The sequence below is a fragment of the Pseudophryne corroboree genome, chromosome 1 (genome assembly GCF_028390025.1).
Source record: "Pseudophryne corroboree isolate aPseCor3 chromosome 1, aPseCor3.hap2, whole genome shotgun sequence".
NCBI lineage: Eukaryota > Metazoa > Chordata > Amphibia > Anura > Myobatrachidae > Pseudophryne > Pseudophryne corroboree.
In genome coordinates, this window is record NC_086444.1 from 805,945,399 (window position 1) to 805,969,551 (window position 24,153).

At 43.9% G+C, this 24,153-nt stretch overlaps 1 long non-coding RNA gene and 1 pseudogene across 1 annotated transcript in view; both read left to right on the forward strand.

Annotated features, from left to right (window-relative positions):
* Positions 1 to 2,497: 2,497 nt before the first annotated feature.
* LOC134948810 (uncharacterized) overlaps positions 2,498 to 24,153 on the forward strand; it is a 35,721-nt gene continuing 14,065 nt past the window's right edge. The window contains exons 1-2 of the long non-coding RNA XR_010183037.1: positions 2,498 to 2,574; positions 21,784 to 21,977. This is a non-coding gene — a long non-coding RNA (uncharacterized LOC134948810). The remainder of the gene's footprint in view (positions 2,575 to 21,783; positions 21,978 to 24,153) is intronic.
* LOC134948884 (5S ribosomal RNA) lies at positions 3,434 to 3,552 on the forward strand (annotated as a pseudogene).

Consider the following 24,153-nt stretch of genomic DNA (forward strand, 5'->3'; position numbering starts at 1 on the left):
TCTAACTAAACACCTTCGCATCCTGCAGTTGGATCCAGACCTATCTCCGCTCTTGGATTCTCCACTACAGATGAGCTGGCGCCGATCCAAGAATATAAAAGACCATTTGGAGCGCAGTCATTTTGTTGCATCCATCCCCAAAAAACTTTCCATTTCTGGCTCCTTCCCGTGCGGCCAATGCAAATCATGCCCACAGATATTACAAACCAATACTGTCATAGACAGATATGGGCAAATAATAACACTACAACATTTTTTCAATTGCAATACCCAAGCAGTGATTTACTGCATAACTTGTGGGTGCAATTTTAAATACATTGGCATGACCGCACGTAAATTAAAAGAAAGAGTCCTGGAACATTTGGGAAACATTCGCAACGCAGCTAAAGATCTAGCACGCATGGAACAGCTTACCTCGGTTGCCAGGCACTTTCATTTTCACCATTAAGGATCCATTAAAGAATTTAAGGCTATTGGTTTGGACCGTGTTCATTTGGGCATACAAGGAGGAGACATCACCAAGGAACTTTACAAGAAAGAGAGCGAGTGGATCTTTCGCCTCAACACTCTTAAGCCCTTTGGTCTGAACGAAAATATCAATTATGCAGTTTTTTTGTGAATTATCAGCTCCCCAACTGTGGCACATACCTGTAGACTAGTACGTCAATATAATACTTCCATCTCCCACCCACCCCTCCTTTCTCCTTCCCAACTCTCTCACCACCTCCGATCACCTTCAATACCCTTGCCTCACCCTGCAACTCCAATGTCCATAAAATAACCACATCATCCACCCCCCCTTTCCCCCCCCCTTCTTCCCTCCCCCCCCTATAACCCAGTAATGCCCCACATTTAATTCCATCCCTTCTCTCCTCATCACTCACCCTTCCTCCTCTTTACGCCCCTTCCCTCACCGCACCCACACCCCTCTTATCCCCCCAGTCTCATGCCCGCAATCATCCTACCCAATCACAGACCCTTGCTCATTCACTCACACAATGTCCCCAGTGATATCTGGCACCACCACTACCAATCAGTACTTCTTAATCGGCCTCCACGACCAATCCATACCACCAGGCATAATTCATTTTCTACCACCCATTCCTATCCACCCAGCACACATTCATTATTATCCTTCACCTCATACTCACTCTATGTTATTTTTATCACCATATTATTACCTCCACCTCCATTTTTCACTCCTCTTTATACACCTTCAAAATCCTTGCAATCTCATTATTTCTTGCACGCCTTCACACCTTCCATAATGGTCATTATTTTAATGTTATAATTCCAATACCTTCAAATCATTCCATCTCCAGCTATCCCCGTTATGTTCCTTCTCACAGCCTCACATACTTATTTTCACAATTTAACACAGTCATTTATTGACATCTATTAATTTCTGTTCTTTACACAAGTCTCATAGTATTTTATATTCCCTCCTAACATGCAAGGTATCTCCTTGTCATGCTATTTTAACACTCTGTTCTAGGGCATTTTTGTCTGCCCACACCTTAACACAATCAGGACCACTGCATCCCCTAGTTAACATGGCGTCCAGGGCCTCGCACAAGGTTCTCATACACGTCCCCATCCTCCCAACTCAATCCCTTTCTAAATATGGCGTCCCTGGCCTCGCCAACCACAGGCAGACATGCGCAACATGTATAACCTCTCCCCGAGCGACGACGGGCGTGACCGCTTGAGCAGCGCTGCCGCCCGCCGCATTCGCTCCGCATTATCAAAGGTGTCCCCACATTCAATATCACCATTTCCAATTCATTTCCTCCTCACTATGCACCGATTGTTATCACTATTTTCTCCTATCCTCCTTCTTATCCCTTCCTATTTATCTGCCCCTTTGTCCCTTGCCTTTTATTTAATTTTTGTTCATCCCAATGCCCTTTACCCCCATACCCACTCCCCTTCTTCTCCTTTTTTCATTATCTCCTGTACTGTTTCCCTACACATGCCAGTCCCGTCATTTTATAACAGTCATCTTTTACAATCATTACACATCATCATATTTTATGATTCTGATTGATCAATATCCCCCTATGTTAATAATTAAGGTACCCGTCTTTTTAATGCTATTTTTTTGTATTACCATCCTTTTGTAACCTGTTTCTAAAGGGCATCTTTGCCTGTCCATACTTTAATATACCTAGGATTACTTTATCCCTCATTTAATATGGCGTCCTGGGCCTCGCCCGAGGTTCCCAAACATGCCCATATCTCTATCAACCCCATCCCTTTTCCAATATGGCGCTTCCAGCTCCGTCAGCTACAGACAGACATGCGCAATACGCCGCATTCCCCCATAGCGACGGCAGGCGGGACCGCTCATGCAGCGTCTCCGCCCGCCACGCCTGCCATTGGTCTGACGCACCAATAGAACTGTCCTTAAATATTCATCCCCCTGCCCATACCTCTGAACCCGGAAGTGAACAAGCCCTAACGGGCGAAACGCGTCTTCCACACGGGGGTCCGTACATGGAGTGACTGCACGGCGCCAGCTCCCTGCACCTGACTATGCACTGATCCATTCTTCTGCCCACTGATTGGAGTGTCGTAAGCCCTCACTGCTCTGTGGTCACACAGGCAGCAATATCACACTCAGGCATCTCATTAATGCAAATGTATTAATTGCTGATTAGAGCTCATTATTTTCTTTCTATGTGAGTTCTGCCCTCTGATACGGGCTATAATCTTAGTCCCCAACAGTGGCCAGCACATTACTATCTCTTAGCATTTGTGCTCTCATTCATTACTTTGTTGTGTGGTACCTGACAGATATCGTCTGTCATTTTCATTCCAAATCACAGATTAGCTGCTTTTCTCTTCATATTCTGGATCAGAAATTTATGACATATTGTTTCTGTTCAAACATTCGATCGACATAGCTTGCGGATTTGCTAACATGTAAACACTGTCTTAGCATTGTTAAGAAGATCCTCTGTGCATATAATATATATGCCTATGTTCATTTATTATCTATAATTTTCCCTGCGATACTATTGTACTTTGTGATAACCTATACTCCCTAAGGGGATTTCAATGACAGTATTGCAGTCCGACTGTCCATCTTACGTGTTTACTGTGGTGATCATTTTTTGAGACTGACTTTATCCACAGCATTTTTCTGCATTATTAATTGTATTTCTAATTTTGGATTTCACTCCCAATTATCGAGAACACCAATTTAGAATCAATTCCACTTCCTTATCTGTCTCGTGGACTCTCATCCTCGATTCAAGGAGCACAGATCCATGAAGGTGGGTGCTGTTGAACCGTGCCTAACGTGGAAAGCAGATCCACCTATTCTTACTTATCTTTTCACTTTCTCTCTTCTTTCTATTTCTTTCTATCTTTTCCTACTGAATTATTTCTTATATAGGTGCACTCTCATTGACGTGCTGATCATACTATCCTCTACTATCATACCACGCTGCCATCGCCCGATCTCGTCCGATCTTGGAAGCTAAACAGCGTTGGGCCGGGTTAGTACCAGGAAAGGAGACTACCTGTGAATACCTGGTGTTGTAGAGTAGGAATTGTTTCCTCTCTGTGTGAGAAGAACACGCCAACAGCAGTATCACCACTATTTCTTTCTCATATTTTCTCATCTAGTCAGTGAATGCTCAGTGCAGATCAATGTTTTTCCATTTACAATTATGGTATTTGTCGAATGATTCAGGTGCTAGAGTCTGGTGACCTCTAAACAGCTATATATCCACTTAATTTAAGTGATCATAGTTTGATATTTATATATTAATGCTTTGACCACTCCTCGGTCCTATCAATACAGTTATCTGTACTGGTCAGGGGAAATGGTGGTATGACAATCCTGTGTCTACAAACCTTTCCAATCATTCATTAAATAAAGAGACCAGAACATTTTATCCCAATTCTTTATTTCTTCATGGATCGTTTAGATGGGTAAAATGTGTTTATATTATTACCAATAAAAGTTATGTTTTAACATTCTCTGATATACATTATAGGAACTTTTTTCCTGTATAGAGTGCGCCCACACAAGAGCCTTCTTTTTCTCCCTTGTTAGTCTGTGTACTTTCTGGCTCTGGGCGCACCACCAATGAGGACAGCATATAGGAGAAAATCATAGATATTTTCTCGCTCCCGCTACTAAGGGTAATTAATTGTCCGATTTTGTTTTTTTCAATTTATTACATTTTTGTGACCTGTGCCCAATCGCCCTATGTTTCTGTCATAAGGTGAGATCCCAACAGTATGTAGAGCCAAACAAGCAGGGACAGTTCAAATCAACATGTGCTGTCAGATGATAGTTACCCCTTCAAGCGGACAGTCAGCGTGAGTGCGGAGTATAATGTCACCACTGGCACTGGTGTTGGTTCAGATAATCTGTCCTGGCGGGCGGGAGTGTTGAAGCTCTAATTACCGGGAAGAATATTCAGCCACAAATGGCAAGGTACTGGTGTCCGTAGTAAAGTGCTCATGTGAAGACCAAGCTCCAGTTAGGGATGACGTCAACGCGTTTCATCCCGTTTCATCTCAGGACTTTGTCAAGACTGCGGAGGTTACAATGCCCACGGGTACCCCCATGGCTTTCCTTTGGTGTGTCTTTCCCCAGGGAGTGCCTCTGACGAACATTCTGTACAGTTACCTCCTCGTCTGCAGGTTCCTTATTTGGCTATGTTGGTACCTACACAGCTCTACCTGCACATGTAGTCCTAAGGCTTTATAGAAATCAAATAGGAGGCCCACCTTGAGAGTCTACCCAGTACCTCCAAGCCTCTAGTTATGCTATTGCATGAGAACACAGTAGGTACAGTATTTATGCTTCAGAAATGGCAAATGAGAGGGAATGAATTAGAGATAAAAGTTTGTGGATAAATGTGAGTTTATTGCAAACACATGGGCCAGGCTACAAATGTCACAGCAACACAGAAATTGCACATCTCTATTATCTTACATTTTAACAGAGCTGACGTGTAATGTCAGCTTAACACTGAATCATGTTGCAAACGATACACTTATCTGTTTGTTCAGCAGCTCTGCCAAATATTCAGAATAGAAATATGGTCATACAATCTCAGAATTGCACAGTGAAAAGGAAGAAGCTGCCTTGGTACACCTCTAAATGAGAGGGAAAAACCACCAATTTCCTTTAAATGGATCTATAAACAGTATAGAGGGTACCATGGGCACTGGGTCCTTATGGATAGCTCCTTATTTAAGAGGTGATATTAACCCTGTAAATCTGTATATCAATGGGATAAATATCCACGATAAAATGGTAACAGGAGGGTAATAATTTATTTAGACATCACAATAAAAACACAATATACAAATTTACTGAAGTGTCCCAATAAAGTGACTGGAGCGTCAAAAGGAAAGGGGATCTCTCACCATGTTCCAAAGGTGCAGTGGGCTAGCTTGTTAGTTAGCAGATACGGTACAAGGCTAAATAACCTGGCACCACCGCAGTAGATTTAATCAGCATACAGTCACCAGAGTCTTTCTGTGTGTAACTCCTCCGTCCAAACAATGCATTTCGGTCCTTATGTCGACCTTTTTCAAGATTGGATGGAGAGTTGTCTCCAGATAGTCCTTTTTTACCCCTCCTAAAAACTCTTATCAAGTAAATGATTGAATAATTACTGGTGCCACACTTCCGGGTTCTCGTACCGGAAGTTCTGGATGTGCGTTCCAGTGACAACATCCTGCTGCGCGTCACACTGCGCTGCTCCGTTTTTACATTCCACAGATATTGATACTCATGTAGGCTGGGTATTTAGTATATTTAATCCATCGTATACTGCTTGGTCCTCATGTAGACGGTCTAAACAAATGCGATCGTGCTCCGTAATACCCGGGAGGTCCATCGGCCATTTTACTTAAGGGTTCCTTTTGATTATGGGATCCAAGCTTCTTTTGCCCATAAATGAGACAGGGGAAGGACACCCACACCTGACCAAACTAGGTGGTATTAGTATTCCCATCCTGTCCATCCCTATTACCCGGGTGGGGTCCTGGCTGTCTCATACCCATATGACGGGTCCCATGAATTTTTGACATAAAAAAGAACAAGACAAATAATTCATAAACAAAAAATCAATTAATAATACAAATATTCAGAATACAATTTGAGTAATTTAAAGAATTCCACCCAAAACAATTTTTTTCACAGACATCTTCCTCCCTCCAAAAAGCATAACCTTAGGAGAACCAGGGCAGGGATCCCCAGAGTTTAGGAAAACTCACCAATGCTGGCATCCACTGCTTGTCTCTCTCTAGTCCAAGCCATCTGAATGTGAAGTTAAGAAAAAAAATATAGTAATGTTTGTACTTACATTTTCCCAGATTAATGTTGGGAAAAGCAGCACTGAAGCACCGGCTGCGAGTTTCCCTTGAATGGGATTTTCACAGTTTCCCTAGTTGGAGGGAGAATAAAATGTGTTGAGAGTGGAGTGCGCTACTGCACTGTTGGCTCCTATGGGGAGGTTTCATTCCCTAACCAAGGTGGCCACCAAACCCAGAACTGCGTATGTGTGGCACCATCTTGTCACTGTGTACCACTAAGCTCCAGCGAGACCTGCACTATACCTGCTCCAAAGCATTTACAAACTGATCCTGCAAAATTACCCACATCCTACATGCACTTCGCACATGGCGACCTGTATGACACCCCGTTTCACTCATGCTCCGCTCTATCCAACCAGTGCGTATCTGAGTGACTGTTCATAGTTTTAAGCCACCCGCTGGTGTATATAGATGCACTGCTCCATTATTAAGCCAGTACACACATTTTCCAACAAAACGGAATTTAAAAAAAATCATTTTTGGGTGGAATTATTGGGTGGAGTGAGGAAAATGGGGGCACATTCTGTTTGCATTACTTCAAAAATCTATATTTTTATTGATGCAGTTAATATAAATTTATGACAGTGCCTCCTACTAGCTGCACATTCTGCACTGTGGAGCAAAACATAATAACATTCTCTTTGCAATCAGTACAGACAAAGCACAGGGATTTTTATATATCAAGTATTTGAGAAGATCAAAAGATTTTCTTCCAAAGTATCACGTAAGAATGTGTGCAGATCATGGCTTCTATGTCGGTGAAATAACCACATTAATGTCAATGTATTCTCCAGATGCATTTCAATAACCCTTCTCTATCATGAGCTGGTTGCTTATTACACTGGTACTGCTATCAGTTAGCAACATATACATTTTAACATATATCTATATATTATATATATATATATATATATATATATATATATATATAAAACAACCTCTCTGCTTGAAAAAGCATCAGTGTAGAATGAAAAAGATGAGCTTCTGAGAGACACAATGGTCTGTACTGCCAAGATGGTATCAGTGTAATGACAGATGGATAGATATCTTGTTTGAAGAAGTGTCTGTGGCAGACCTAGAAGAGTGCTTGGTGAGTCACATTGACAGGTGTGTTCTTGCAATGATTCAGGTGGTCTGGAATGTCACATAAAACGCGCAAGAAATCATTTGTAAACAAATTAGCTGCTTCAGTAGCACGGGGGAAAGACAGAGTAGACTATAGCAAGAACTAAACATTTGCTTTGAAAATGTATTAATGAGAAAATACACACACACACACACACACACACACACACACACACACACATATATACATATAGTTAATTGATGACATGTTGTGAGCTGTGGAAATGGGAATCAGTAATTAATAAGTGCTTCGATGGTGGTATATAAGAGTGTGGGTTCACTACGGCTGGCCGGCGGTCGGGCTCCCGGCGACCAGCATACCGGCGCCGGGAGCCCGACCGCCGGCTTACCAACAGCGTGGCGAGCGCAAATGAGCCCCTTGCGGGCTCGCTGCGCTCGCCACGCTACGGGCACGGTGGCGCGCTACGCGCGCCACACTATTTTATTCTCCCTCTATGGGGGTCGTGGACCCCCACGAGGGAAAATAAGTGTCGGTATGCCGGCTGTCGGGCTCCCGACGCCGGTATACTGAGCGCCGGGAGCCCGACCGCCGGCATACAGAAGACCACCCTAAGAGTGTTGTATTGGGGGTGGTTGTAACCGATGTCGGTTAGTGGCTGTTGTCTAGCTAGATGGTCTTAGGATTTTGATGTTTTGCTGTTTGGAGTAGAACAAGCATGCTGTCTGTTTTGCCATCCTGAGTATGGGACACTGGGGACAAAGAGGTAGGAAAAGCTTTGCTGGCTTGGAACCTGGAAATTTGCAGGCACAGTGTCCTACACTACAGGAGTCCATGGTCGGTTTGCTAACTTGGGTGAGACCGAGTTTCTCAAGCTATTGTACAATGAGTCCAACTGTTGGGAAGTCATGACTGTATCAAAAAAGTAGAAGATATATTGAGAGCTCTTGTGAATGTGATAGCAGTGCAGGAAGATTGTACCAGGCTCCTGTGAGAGAAGTTGTCACAAGTGAGAGGCGTCCGGGCAACAAATGCTGCTCGAATACTGCAAAAACTGATGCCGACAGATGATGTGGAGACATACCTTATTTGAGAATGTCTGCCCTTGTGGAAAACCAACTAGTCCTGTCAGAGCCGGCCCTAACCAATATGATGCCCTAGGCAAGATTTTGGCTGGTGCCCCCTAGCACCACCGCTAGTTCCGCCTCTGACCCTGCACCCCTTTCCCAGCACCATCACCCCCCACCCATAGCAGTCCATTATTTTTTTTTCCTACCCCCTGTAATTTAAATAAGAACAGTGTGCACATTTGTCCTTACACATATGCCGCACATTTTTAGTGCCCTTATACACATAATGACACAAATAGTGCCCCTTACACATATGTTACACATTATTAATGCCCTTATACACATAATTACACATGTAGTTCCCAGCGTGAGTCAACTGGCAGCTCTGCTAACGTCGGGTGCCTATTTTTAATGAAAATGCATCTTATTTGCATTGCTATGTGGCTAGGACACACAAGCAGCTTCTGCTGATTAAACTGATATGCAGCATGCCTATATGCTGTGTGCGACTGTGGCTGTATCTGCGTACGAAATGCTACACACAGAATATAGGCATGCCGCATATCATTTTAATCAGCAGAAGCTGCTGATGCCCCTAGGCATACCAGATGCCCTAGGCAATTGCCTAGTTTGCCTATACCTAGGGCCGGCTCTGAGTCCTGTCTCTGATAGATTATGAGAACATGCCGAATTTGGTCTCCAGCTCAGTTGTTCCCAAAACTATAGCCACTGGGTTGCCCAAAGTACAGGTTCTTAACTCTCCTGACAGTCATCATCAAGGAGGAGACAGTCACATGGAGGTGGCCACCCATTGCTCCCAAACTCCTATATTAACAGAGATTTTCTTCTATTTAAAAAGGTCCACCAAGACAATTGGACAGGTTGACAATCAAAACACAGATTGAAAGACCTATCTTGAAAGAACTGCTTGAGGGTCATGAATAAGTGGACACCAAAATGAACCTGTTATCCTTAATGTATGTGGTCCTTCAAAGTCTTCTTGGAAGCTTCAGAGTAATAAGTGTCAACAGCTCCGGGGAATAAACCAAGTTACAGCAACTTTGGCAGGTGTGGCTTGGATGAGGTTCTCCAGCCCCTGATGAGGAGTGGTTAGTACATCCACTGGGGTTTTCATTAAAAGACTTTGGACTTTATCAACTTAATGAAGCCACACTTGAAAATGTCTTTAAAAATGTGTTGCAGATTAATGGGATTGAGAAAACTGCTCACCCAGCAAGTGGTTTACCATTTTACATTATCAAAAACAACTTATAGAGTAATGTGCAAAATAAAACTGTCCAGCTATCATTGGTGACAGTTTTTATACCATTGATCGTAAAGGGTGCACATACACATCTTTGTGGAGGACACATAGGGCAAGATAAGACTCATGAGAGGATAATACTGAGGTTTAATTGGTCAAGGATTTTCATGGCAATAAAGTGCTGTCCTGTCCTGTCCAAAACCAGACTATATGGTACCTGTTATGCACACCAGTGCCAGCAGGAATGTACTGGTGTCTGAACGGAGAGGGATGCAAAACAAATGAACTCACAGACAGACTGGGGAATATGACATTACATACACAGAAGGTGATAGGGTAACAAAATAAACACAAAGTGAACAGAGAAGCCCAAAGGCTAAGAAACTGGGTGTCTCCCTAGTATTAGGAATGCTAAGATGGAAAGAAGCGAGAAATGCTGTTGCTAAGGGCAACAGCAAAACCCTAAAGGGTTACCAACGGGTGTGGCAGTAAACTCCTTGGTCAGAGATGGAATAATAGACACAAGGAGAGTCTCCACAATCCTAGTCTTCACTTGCAGTGCACTGGTTCAGCTTACTGCCACTAAACTGACACCTGAACACCTTGCACAGTGAGAAAGGATTTTGGCAGGCAAGTCTGAGAATACAGCCGCAAACTTGCTAGGTTCACAGAGTAGCAAAAGAACCCCAGCAGGTTAAACGACTGACTCCAGTCTTACTGCTAGGTCTGGATTGGCAGAGTGTAATACCAAATCCCAAGGCCTATTTGCAGTAAGCAACAAACAAATACAAAGTTTACACAGTACTAGCTAGCTTTCAGGAACTGACTAACCAACAAAGATTCAGCAGCATCTGCCTAACCTGAGAAGAGGGTTTATATAGCAGGTGCTGTCCACGCCCCACTCAGACCTCACAGACTGTGAGCACAAAAACCAGCACCGGATCCCCTGCCGTGCACAGAGCCTGTAACCACTGCACAGCAAAAGACCCGAACCGGAGTATCAGCTACGCTCAGGTTACTCCGCTAGCACTTGTCTCCCGGTTGCCATGACGACGTGGCAGCACAGAGCAGGAGACCGTAACAGTACCCCCCCTCTGACGAGGGGTCAAATAACCCCTACCACCGGGTTTATCGGGGAACTGCGAGAAGAAAGAGCGTAACAGTCTGGGGGCATGAAGATCACAACTGCGCACCCACGACCGCTCCTCCGGGCCATACCCTTTCCAGTGCACCAAAAATGACAGCCGACCCCGATCCATCTTGGAGTCAAGAATCCTTTCAACAACAAACTCCCTCTGGCCACGTATCCGAAGAGGGGAAGGTCTTCCACTGGAAGAAGGATTACTAATCGCCCGTTTTGAAAGGGAACAATGAAATGTTTTATTGATACCCAAAGAACGGGGTAGATCTAACTGAAATGCCACCGGTTTGATAACCCTAGTGATCTTATAAGGACCGATGAACCGGGGGCCTAACTTATGAGATGGCTGTCTCAACTTCAAATTCTTGGTAGACAACCAGACGAAGTCTCCTAATTTGAAGCTGCAGGGTCTCTTCCGCTTATCAAAAACCCTTTTGGTCACTAATGACACAGACACAAGGGCTTTCTTCACTTTCCTCCAAATACCTCTAAGGACCGAAACCACAGAGGAACCACCAGGCGTGGAGTCCAGGGGGTCAAAAGAATTGGCCTTAGGATGATGCCCATACACACAAAGGAAGGGAGAGATCCCTGTAGCAGAGTGAGCCGCGTTGTTATAGGCAAACTCCGCCATGGACAGATGAGCCACCCAGTCAGTCTGACACTTGGAGACATAACACCTGAGGAACTGCTCCAAGGACTGGTTCACCCTTTCAGTCTGCCCATTAGACTGCGGATGGTAGCCTGACGACAAGCTGACAGAAATCTGGAGATCGGAACAAAATGCCCTACAGAATTTGGCCACAAACTGGGATCCGCGGTCAGAGACCACATCAAGTGGCAACCCGTCGAGGCGCACAACATGCAGCATAAATAATTCAGACAGGCATCTGGCCGATGGCAGCCCAACCAATGGAACGAAGTGCGCCATCTTCGAAAACCTGTCAACGACAACCCAGATGGCTGTCATCCCCGTGGATTTGGGCAAGTCCACCACAAAATCCATTGAAATGTGGGTCTGTGGCTTAGATGGAATAGAGAGTGGATGTAATGGGCCAACAGGAACCCCTCTAGGAGTCTTATTTCGGGCACAGATGTCACATTCCCGAACCCACTGATCCACATCCCTAGCCACCGAGGGCCACCACACCGCCCTAGATAGCAACTCCCGAGTTCTGGCAATACCCGGGTGACCTGCCGACTTCTTGGCATGGAATTCCAGGAACACTCGCTGTCTTAACCTAGGAGGCACAAACAAAAGACCTACCGGAAGGTCTGGAGGAGCCTGCTCCTGTGCTCTAAGGACTAATGACAAGAGGTCCTGGGTAATGCCCACTTTAATACATGATGGGGACACAATGGGCAATGGCTCCTCGGTGGTCTCCTGGATTGGAGCAAAACTCAGCGAGAGCGCATCAGCCTTGATGTTTTTTGACCCAGGGCGATATGTTATCAAAAAATTAAAGCGAGCAAAAAACAAAGCCCATCGTGCCTGCCTGGCATTGAGGCGCTTCGCTGACTCTAAATATGCCAAATTCTTATGGTCGGTGAGAATTGAGACCACAAACTTAGCCCCCTCAAGCCAGTGTCTCCACTCCTCGAGTGCATCCTTAATAGCCAACAATTCCCGGTTACCCACGTCATAATTCATCTCGGCAGGCGAAAATTTACGGGAAAAGTAAGCACAGGGATGAAGGCGATTATCAGACACCCCCATCTGAGAGAGCACTGCCCCAATACCCATCTCAGAGGCATCCACCTCCACCACAAAAGGACGCTCTGGATCTGGGTGTCGCAGCACCTTGGCCGAGACAAATGCCCTTTTGAGACGGGCAAAAGCCGCTTTGGCCTCACAAGACCAGTGAGCAACATCCGCCCCTTTCTTAGTGAGTGCCACCAAGGGCGCCACTATAGACGAAAATCCAGCGATAAATCGTCTATAAAAATTCGCAAAGCCCAGAAAACGCTGAAGCGCCTTCAAACTAGTGGGCTGCACCCAATCCAGGACTGCCTGTACCTTGGAACCCTCCATTTGGAAACCTTCTGGAGAGATAATATATCCTAGAAATGCGATTTGCTGAACTTCAAATTCGCACTTCTCCAGCTTCGCCCCAAACCGGTGGTCTCTGAGTTTCTGGAGGACTAAGCGTACATGCTTCCGATGTTCCTCCAGGGAATGGGAGAAGATTAGGATGTCATCTAAGTATTCAACTAAGAATCTATCCAAATATTCCCTGAGCACATCGTTCATGAAGTCCTGGAAGACTGCCGGGGCATTACAGAGCCCAAAAGGCATCACCAAATATTCATAGTGCCCTGAGTGGGTATTAAAGGCAGTCTTCCATTCATCCCCCTCTCTTATTCGGATTAGATTGTACGCACCACGTAGGTCAATCTTAGAAAAAATGGTGGCCGTACGAAGCTGGTCAAACAAGACCGAAATGAGAGGCAGTGGGTATGAGTTTTTAATCGTGATACGGTTCAATTCCCTGAAGTCGATGCAGGGTCGCAACGAACCGTCCTTTTTACCCACAAAGAAAAACCCCGACCCAACTGGAGACTGTGAAGGTCTGATAAATCCCTTAGCCAAGTTCTCCTGAATGTACTCTGCCATAGCCTGAGTCTCAGGACGTGACAGGGAGTACAACCTGCTCTTGGGAAGCTTAGCATTCGGCAACAAATTAATGGCACAGTCATAGGGGCGATGGGGAGGTAGTACCTCTGCAACTCTTTTGGAGAACACGTCCGCAAAATCTGCATAACATTCTGGCAATCCTGGCAAACTTAGCTGCGAAAGCCTGACTGGAAGGCTCAAGCAACTCCTGAAACAATCAGTACCCCAACTAAGAATCTCCCCAGAGACCCAGTCAAATTGAGGATTGTGGGCCCTTAACCAGGGTAACCCCAACACCAATGGGGCAAAAGTACAGACAGTCACATAAAAGGACAATTTTTCAGAGTGTGTGGCTCCAATAAACAAAGAAATCTGGCTAGTGCAAGAGGTAATTTTACCCTGGGATAATGGTTCCCCGTTTAACCCACAAATCTCAATTTCCGATGCCAAGGGTACTAAGGGAACAGAGTGTTTCAGGGCGAATTGGCGGTCCATAAAAACCCCGTCGGCCCCACTGTCCACAAAGGCCTCAGTCTTGACAGTTTGACCGAGGATCTTCAAGGTCACCGGAATGATAAAAGTCTTCTTGGGAAATTCTGACTTCTGGCCTGACAGGATATTTCCCATCACCCTCAGGCCCTGAAGTTTTCCGGCTTTTCTGGGCATGATACTACCACATGACCTTTATTCCCACAGTACAAACATAACCCCTGTTGTCTCCTCCGCGTCTTCTCACACGAGGAGAGGCGGGTAGCCCCAATCTGCATAGGCTCCTCGGAAAATTCCTCAGAGTCTGAGGTTCCCTTGGGAAAGAAGGAAACCTCGGTCTCCCTTTCAAGCCTGCGCTCTCTCAGCCGTCTATCCACCCGAATGGATAACTGCATGAGCTGATCCAAGCTATCAGGCAAGGGATATTGTACCAGTTGGTCTTTTAACTGGTTAGAAAGACCTCTTCGGTACTAGTGTCTCAGGGCTGGGTCATTCCACTGGGTATCATGGGCCAACCTCTGAAACTCCATACAATAAACCTCAACTGGCCTTCGCCCTTGCTTAAGGATCGAAATCTGAGCCTCGGCTGAGGCCGTCTTGTCAGGGTCATCATACAACATGCCCAGTGCCGTAAAAAAAGCATCAACACTTTTAAGCGATGGACAGTCAGGCTGCAACCCATATGCCCAGACCTGTGGGTCTCCTTGTAGCAAGGAAATCACTATGCCCACCCGCTGAATCTCCGACCCAGAATACTGAGGCCTAAGCTGGAAATATAGCTTGCAGCTCTCCTTGAAACAAAAGAACTGCGAGCGATCTCCAGAAAAACGATCCGGGAGATTTACTTTCGGCTCCTTAACCCCTGAAGGTACTGCTGCTGCGGGAGCTCCGCCAGCGGCCTGCGAGGTGTGCATTTTAATGGACAAATCATTAAATTGTCGAGTCAGGACCTGCACCTGATCGACCACCTGTTGCAAAGTATTTTGAGGGGTATGCTCCATATTCCCACAAAATTTCAACAGGAGTATTAGGCTGCTGAATATGTTATGCACACCAGTGTCAGCAGGAATGTACTGGTGTCTGAACGGAGAGGGATGCAAAACAAATGAACTCACAGACAGACTGGGGAATATGACATTACATACACAGAAGGTGATAGGGTAACAAAATAAACACAAAGTGAACAGAGAAGCCCAAAGGCTAAGAAACTGGGTGTCTCCCTAGTATTAGGAATGCTCAGATGGAAAGAAGCGAGAAATGCTGTTGCTAAGGGCAACAGCAAAACCCTAAAGGGTTACCAACGGGTGTGGCAGTAAACTCCTTGGTCAGAGATGGAATAATAGACACAAGGAGAGTCTCCACAATCCTAGTCTTCACTTGCAGTGCACTGGTTCAGCTTACTGCCACTAAACTGACACCTGAACACCTTGCACAGTGAGAAAGGATTTTGGCAGGCAAGTCTGAGAATACAGCCGCAAACTTGCTAGGTTCACAGAGTAGCAAAAGAACCCCAGCAGGTTAAATGACTGACTCCAGTCTTACTGCTAAGTCTGGATTGGCAGAGTGTAATACCAAATCCCAAGGCCTATTTGCAGTAAGCAACAAACAAATACAAAGTTTACACAGTACTAGCTAGCTTTCAGGAACTGACTAACCAACAAAGATTCAGCAGCATCTGCCTAACCTGAGAAGAGGGTTTATATAGCAGGTGCTGTCCACGCCCCACTCAGACCTCACAGACTGTGAGCACAAAAACCAGCACCGGATCCCCTGCCGTGCACAGAGCCTGTAACCACTGCACAGCAAAAGACCCGAACCAGAGTATCAGCTACGCTCAGGTTACTCCGCTAGCACTTGTCTCCCGGTTGCCATGACGACGTGGCAGCACAGAGCAGGAGACCCTAACAGTACCCCTTGTCCTTAATCAAGTTCCCACTTAATGTATAGGCATGGATTTAGTTGGCCCAATAATAAAGGTAGCTAGGGGATAATAGTATGTCCTAGTATACCTAGACATTAAAACAAGCACAATTGCTAAGGAATTTATCGTTGTGAAATCCAAAGGAAATACTAACATACCAAGGTACCCCCTTTATGTAAAATTTTATGAAGTTGATAAGTTGTTAAAGGTGAAGATATCAGTTTACAAGCCACAGATTCGTGATCTGGAGCAACACATCAATAGAACACTGAAGCATACGAAAAGGAAGGCAGTGGTCCAAAGGAAAATAGACTGGGACACCCTCTTGCTGTATTGCTGGCAAGATCTGTATGAAATAATCAAAGCTGTGGTGCCAGTCAAAATCAGGCAGGTTGGTAGTAGGAAGGAAAAAAAAGATCTACCATGTCAATCTTCTGAACTCTGGTGCACCGTAGTTGTGCAGGCAAAGATGCTGATAGGGTCAACTCTTCTGATCAGAGACAACAAGCTGATGAAATGGTACAACAAAACCAAGTTGTACCATTCTGATAGAACACATCATCACCACTCCTGAAGAAGTCATTAAGGTAAAACTATATTGTATCCCTAAATTGAGATGGATGGCAGTTAAAATGAAAGTGCAGAAAATGCTAGAGTTGGATATGGTGAAAGAATCCAGCAGCGAATGGAACAGTCTGATTGAATTGGTTTCCAAAAGCGATGGAAGCATATGTTTCTGTAATGATTTCCACAAACTAAATGAGGTCTATTGGTTTGCTGGCTAACCCATGCCTTGGGTCAATGAGTTATTTGAGAATCTGGCCTGCATTCATTACTTAACCACCCTTGAACTTATAAAAGCATTCACTACCCTGAACAAGCTTTGCACAAGGTTCAGGCTACTTTCCAGTGGGTCATGGTCAAGGTTCATCAACATCATAGTGCTTGTGTCTCGACTTACTTGGATGATGTTATCATCCATACCCAGGACTGGGAATTTCATTTCCCAAAGGTTGAGGCTGTACTAGAAACATTACCTGCTAATGGCTTAAGTGCTAACCAGAATAATTGTGCTTTGGGTATGCAAGAAGCTAAATACTTGAGATTAATAGTGAATCATAGCCAGGGAACTCCATAGCTGGACAAATAAGAGGCAGTGCAGAACTGGCCATGGTTAGATGAATAACCTGCACCTGCAATTGGACTGGTCCAAGTTTTGATGGTGTGGCCGATGGTGGCATGTAAGGACTGTTAAACTCCTCTTTCTGAAGTACAGACTATTCAATTTTTCTATTTTCCGGCACCACAGAGTTAAACCTTAAAGCTACTTAAAATGATCAATCAGTGTCTACATGTAATTTTATAGAATGTACTTGACAAATGCTTCCTCAAATTTGATTGGTTGCTAAAGGCAACTTCTCCACTGGCCCACTTCTCCACTCTTTTCACTGCTTGATACATCAACCCCTTGGTCTTGAGGTCACTATAAATTTAAACATGTCTCCAGCTTTACGTTCAAGTGGCATCCATTCTGGAATAGTGATTTATTTTTATTTAGCACAGATTAAATATATTTTAGTCAATGTCTACAACAAAGCTGCACATTTATATGCAGTGAAATGCCATTGCAGAGTCATAATCTGACAATAGATGACACTTGCAGTTTTATACTTACTAGTGCTATTAGCATTTAGTACAATTCTGCAACTTCAGGTTAGGAGATACTAAGTTTGTAGTATATCCTCAGCACTTAGAGGCTGATTATGCGTCACACACAAAAGCGCACTCAGCAGCATCTATTGGCGGTTTCCCATCTGCAAGTGTACATTTGTTCGGCCGAATATGCAAGGACTGAGATGGCCACTTTAGTGGCCATACCCTGTAATAAAGATTGGTGTGCCCATGTACACCACCATAGGTCACATCATTAAAACTTGACCAGCCCTATGGCAGATGCAGTTTTTCTGTTTGACCATGGCCTCCTATGTCTGCGTCTGTGTACACCTCGGAATGCTGTCGGTGGTGTTGATGTGCCCGTGACACTCCCATAACACGCCCACTGAGAGGACCATCCTTTCATGCACTAGTAGCCATCTTCCAGTCACCACCCAGGAGCGCCCAGCACTTTTCTGCCACATTTATAATACCGTCTCTAACAATTGCAACAGTTCCTTTGGGCATACACTCGAATCAGGCCCTTAATGTATATCCTGTTTCAGCGCTTACTCTCATTTGTCATTTTCACTAAGGTTCTCCATGCGTCCATTTGGAATGGCTATAATGTTATTCTCACTGCTATTTTTGAGACTATTACTAGTTACTTGTGAAGTGCTGACCAATAACTTAATATTATTCATAATTCAAATAGTTTTCAGCTGCATCTAATTTCCAGACTCCCAGTTGTTCATTATTTCCCAAGTGCACAAGAAATGTTTTTCTCTCTGCATAGATCCATTTAATTGCCATTGAATCGTTATGCTCAGGACTTAAGAAGGTAATACTAAAGGTGCATACACACTGGGTGATACTGTCAACAATATCGCTCATTTTTACCCTCCTGAGTGATATTGTTTACAATATGGTCCAGTGTGTATGCTGCAAACAATGCATGATGTGCACTCCCGGGGTTCATTAACGACCCTACTGTTGGCTGTACATGCAGCTCAATCTGAAAAAATTGTCAGGAGTTGCATGTTCGGGCCGGCTGCGTCATGACGTCACTGTGCAATATCATTTGCGATATTGCATAGTGTGTATGCACACTGTCAGTGGCCCAGAAAAGGAAGGGAAACACTAGGCAATATCGCTCGTGGTGTGTAACGCCTAGAGTGTACCCACTTTAACACTACAAAAAGACACCTTGCACTCAACAGCCTGACTGGATTTCCCTATTATTCTTTCATGGAAAGAGTTAAGTTAAAGGTTCTGTATCATAGAAAAATGATTGTTTGCATTTTTTGTGGCCTGTGTGTATGTAACGTATATTACATATTATGTTCTTCTCCCTTTTTTATGAACAGTTAAATACTTTCTCCATCATGGTCTATCTGTCAGCAACCTCATAAACATGCTGACACTACTCCACATATCCTCCTATTGAGACAGGTCCATGACAGTGCTCTTAGTCATGTTCTGTTCAGAGAGCATCTCAACCTCCCTTACATCAAAGGGAATCCCTCCACCAATAACAATCATCCTCTTTAATTCCTAAACCTGATACTCATGTTTAGTACGATTAGGAAGAAGCAAGCTTTCTGCTGATTGGTGGAGGGTCTTTCTTTGATGTAGGGGTAGGGAAGACATTGCACTCTGTTAGCAGTACACTTGTTTAAGTCAAATATTAAAACTGAAGTACAATACGCAAGTGAATGTATAACACATAAAATGTTAAATGTTGTTTCATATATTGCATACAGATTTCGCTAACTCTTTATATTGATTGTGGTAGTCTATGTCCTATGGATCATTCTGGATGTAATGTTTGTTATATGATACTTTCAATGATACGCTGTAATGTCTATAATCTGTGTCTGCTCCACACTGTGGTACTACGAGTCTTTGATATCTTTGTTGTTCTGTGCATCATGCGTTATCTGTATCTGACATTTTCTTCTGAATAAAAATTACTCTACTTAAAAAAAAACTGAAGTACAATAATAAAAAAACCTCTCTGTATGTTTAAATAATATTTTATCATTTTCCATGCACTTGAATACTCCTTTTAAATATCACCCATTATTGTATATTAGCGTTTGTATTCTTTATGATCAGAGTCGGCTCTATCATTAGACAGCTTGGCGGCTGCCTAGGGGCGCCGACCACTGGAAAGCACCACTGAAATTATCCAGCAAAAAACTAAAGGATTTCTCTGTATGCAGGTCAGTAATGAACTTACAGATGGGGGGACGGAACACCATAAGGAGCATACAAATATATGTATGTCTGTGCGTATATACAGTATGTATGTATACACATGCAATTAAAGGGATGTTGGCATACCAGCATTCAGAATGCTGACGCCGGAATCCCAACAGTCGGCATCCTGAATTGTAATATGCTGGCGAGGGTTAGGGTTAGGCTGTGGGGAGGAAGGGTTAGTGTAAGGTTAATTAATTTCATTGAAAATGTTGGTATTATGGTGGTCAGGATGCCACTGTCGGTATTTTGACCGTGGCATCACATACCCAACCCCAATTAATTATCCCCACCAGACCCCATATACAGTATTTTACAGTATATAAAGAATAGACGGCACTGAAGTACTTTTAAAGTTAAATATACTGTGAACAAAGTGAAAAAATTTGCAGAGGTTTGCAGGTTAAGGGGCGCTAGGCTGAAGCTTTGCTTAGGGTGCAGAGAGATCTTGCGCCGGCCCTATTTATGATCATTGTGCAACTTGCCACATACAGTAACACTGTGCGCAAATAACGAACTGCAATTTCTTGTACGAAAATATATTTGATATTGTAAGTAAACGCTGATTTGTTTTATGCAACGCCGCTTGTAGTTGCGGCTTGTTTGTTACATGCATATGCTTCCAATAAGAACCTGTATTCAATGGTAAACTATTGTACCTGCCACTTTGCCATTGAGTGGCAATCACGTGGAACATTGGCATTTCTATAATGGGTGCAATGTGTGCGGTGCATAGGGACCCCTGGATCCGGGGGGGGGGGGAGGGGGGGGGTTCACACCGCATACACTGCACCCATGTTTTAATACTCACCTTTCTGGAGTCCCACATTGGGCGCTGCAGCTGCAGCAAAAATCGCAGCCAAAATAGCTGCTACACATGCGCAGTAGTGAAACTGGTCTCCGGAACATGAGGACGCTATGTTTCCAGAGACCTGTGCATGCACAGTAGAGTCCAGCACAACGCCGAGGAGGGAGCCCACCTGGAGACTAAACAGGGGCCCAATCCTCTTTTAAAATGCCCCTGCTGAGGACATATAGATGTGTCCTGTAACATCATTGCCACACTGCATATGCATGGTCATATGAATCGTAGCAACGCTATGCTGTGACAAGCTGCGTATGCTCGCCCCAGCAGGTTTCCAATACAATGCATATGAATTGCAGGTGCGAACATACACATGCCCCTGGTTTCTCATGACTCGCATGCTGTGACTTGTACACAATGGGGCATCGATGTAAATGTATGTAACTGTAGGCACACATGGATACGACAGCGATGACAAGCAAGAGGTTGTAAGTTTGACCTAATGCATTGTTTTTACCTGTAAGCTATTGTGTAGTGACCAGTTTATCTAAGCCGCATGGTGTGTTTCTAAGGTTACTCCTATATTGTTTAATATGTGTAAATTGTACCGCACAGGGCCTTGGAAGTCAGTGTGTTCAGAATTGAAACCTTGTGTTGGTGCCAAGAGCGCACGAGCATTGTATTGGCAGTACTCTTTGTATTTCTTTGTACAAATAAATCTTTGGACTTTTGAACTCCAAGTAAGCTGATTGGACTTCACAATTATTTTACTGTACAGTGCACTCTTTCTGCTCTGTTACTAGTCATTATTGTTTCCATAGTGATGAACAGATGTGATCAAAATAAATCAATCAATAGACCAAGCATTACAATAAAATAACTGGACAGCATGTGTTTGTCATCCAACTCTTATCTACGATGGTTGTAATTCGGTTACGGGGTGCAGTTTTCTGTACATGGGAACTGTATCTAATAATATTTATTACAAGTTTTGAGTGGTCTATATAGAGTAGTGGTAGTTTGTTATTGATGTTTTTTTAAACATTTCAAGTGTTTCTTAAACATTTCAAGTGTTTGTTTATGTTTTATGTTATGGTTTTGTCATTGTTTTTTTGTTATTGGTCCCTGCCAGGCTCTAGCTGCAAGCACCGTAGGAACCGGTTCTGGAGCTGAAGCACCGGGCGCTTCCTGCTCCGTAGACAGTGGGGCTGGTGACGCGCAAGCTGTGCATTGCCATGGCAACATGACGTCAGGAGCGGAAGGGAATGCGGCGGCCGTGAACGGGATCCAGGTGGATGGCGGTGGTGATCGGTGGGACCTATACAGGTATTTAAATGTATGTTTGTTGTTGGTATTCTTATCTTGTATGGTATTGAGGACGGAGCTGTAGCTCCGAAATGTGCGTCTACCTATAATACAAGTGATGTTGCTTCATTCAATCAGTCTCCAGTGCCGTGATTTTTGAGGAGTGTATGCTGGATTACACTGGCACGGGGACCTGCTGTTTTCTAAGAGTAGGAGTGCCGGCTGCTGTGGACTATATATATATATATATATATATATATATATATTAAACAAAGGGATGAAGAGCGCACAATTCAGTATACGATTTTATGTAAGAAATAAAAATGGTACATATCCACATACATTGAGGTTTAAAAGTAACTGCTCAGGACACTGTTTAGTCCAGGACCAGACCGTCACTCCTCCGATCACACGGGGATACTCTCTCACTGGCTGCGGACCCAGCAGATGATGTTGCAATGTCCACATTGTCTTAGCCACACCAACGCGTTTTGTCCTATCAGGGACTTCGTCAGTGCCGATAGGACGAAACGCGTTGGATGTGGCTAAGACAATGTGGACGTTGTGACGTCATCCGCTGGGTCCGGAGCCGGTGAGAGAGTTTCCCCATGTGATCGGAGGAGTGATGGTCTGGTCCTGGACTAAACAGTGTCCTGAGCAGTTACTTTTAAACCTCAATGTATGTGGATATGTACCGTTTTTATTTCTTACATAAAATCATATACTGATTGTGCGCTCTCCGACCCTTTGTTTAGCATCCAATTCATTCACTCTGGTGGCTCGGAGCAGGATTGAGCGGCACAGTGAGAAACAGACATACTCTAAATCCGGATGGACATGGTGCGCAAAGACTGATAAATCTTGTTTGTATATATATATATATATATATACACACACAACAAGATTCAGAGTGCACACAAAAACAATATAAAAATAATTAAAAACAATATCCAATTGTCATTAGGAATGAACCAGCAATCATTGTAACTAAATACAATAATTTATTATAAACAAATTGGCAAGACAAATATGACCCCTATAACAATATTTCTGGGGCTTGTTTTTCTTAAAGAAGATAGTTCTGATCCCAATGCGTTTCGTCCTTAATAAGACTTCATCAGGGGATACCAAAAGAGAGTCCTTAGAATGAAGGCGATCAGGAAATTCACAAGGAACTCAATTAGTTGATCAATTCCCAATAAGTGAGGCAGTCCTTATCTCTGAATAGTATTGACTTTTAATTTTGGAGGAGACAGATATACACCTTTGGGAAGCTAGACTATTATCATACTGATTACGAAACCCGTCACCAATTGAAGAGAGGTCACTTTCTTGACCATCTTCTCCCCAAGGAGTACTTCATTATACCAAACTGTACCGTTGGTATATTATACTATTCAAAGATAAGGACTGCCTCACTTATTGGGAATTGATCAACTAATTGAGTTCCTTGTGAATTTCCTGATCACCTTCTTTCTAATGACTCACTTTTGGCATCCCCTGATGAACTCCTATTAAGGACAAAACGCCTTGGAATCAGAACTATCTTCTTTAAGAACAACAAGCCCCAGAAATATTGTTATAATAATAATAATAATAATAATAATAATAATAATTTTATTTATATAGCGCTCTTTCTCCAATAGGACTCAAGGCACTTAACAGATACATTCCAGTTGGTTGGCTATGCTGCAGTCTTGTCCTTTGATGTTGCAGTCGTATCACAAGGACCTCTGTTTTATCCGGGTTCAGTCGCAGCCAACTGGCGCTCATCCACTCCTGTAGTTCAGCTAGACAGCCATTTAGGGTTGCTATTGGGTTATCAGTGCCCGGAGCAAAGAACAAGTACAGTTGTGTATCATCTGCATAGCAGTGGTAGACCAGGCCATGGCACCTGATTATTTCGCCCAATGGGAGCATGTATACTGCAAAAAGCATGGGGCATAGTATAGAACCTTGTGGGACACCACATGGCAATGGCACTGGTGGTGATGAGTATAATCCAGATGATACTCTCTGTGACCTGCCTGTGAGAAATGATTTGAACCAGCTTAGGACTGTGCCATCCAGACCACAGAAATGTATCAGTCGCTCAATCAGAAGCCCATGGTCCACGGTATCAAATGCTGCAGAGAGATCCAGAAGGATTAATATTGAACAGTCACCTCTGTCTTTTGCCATCAGAAGATCATTTAAC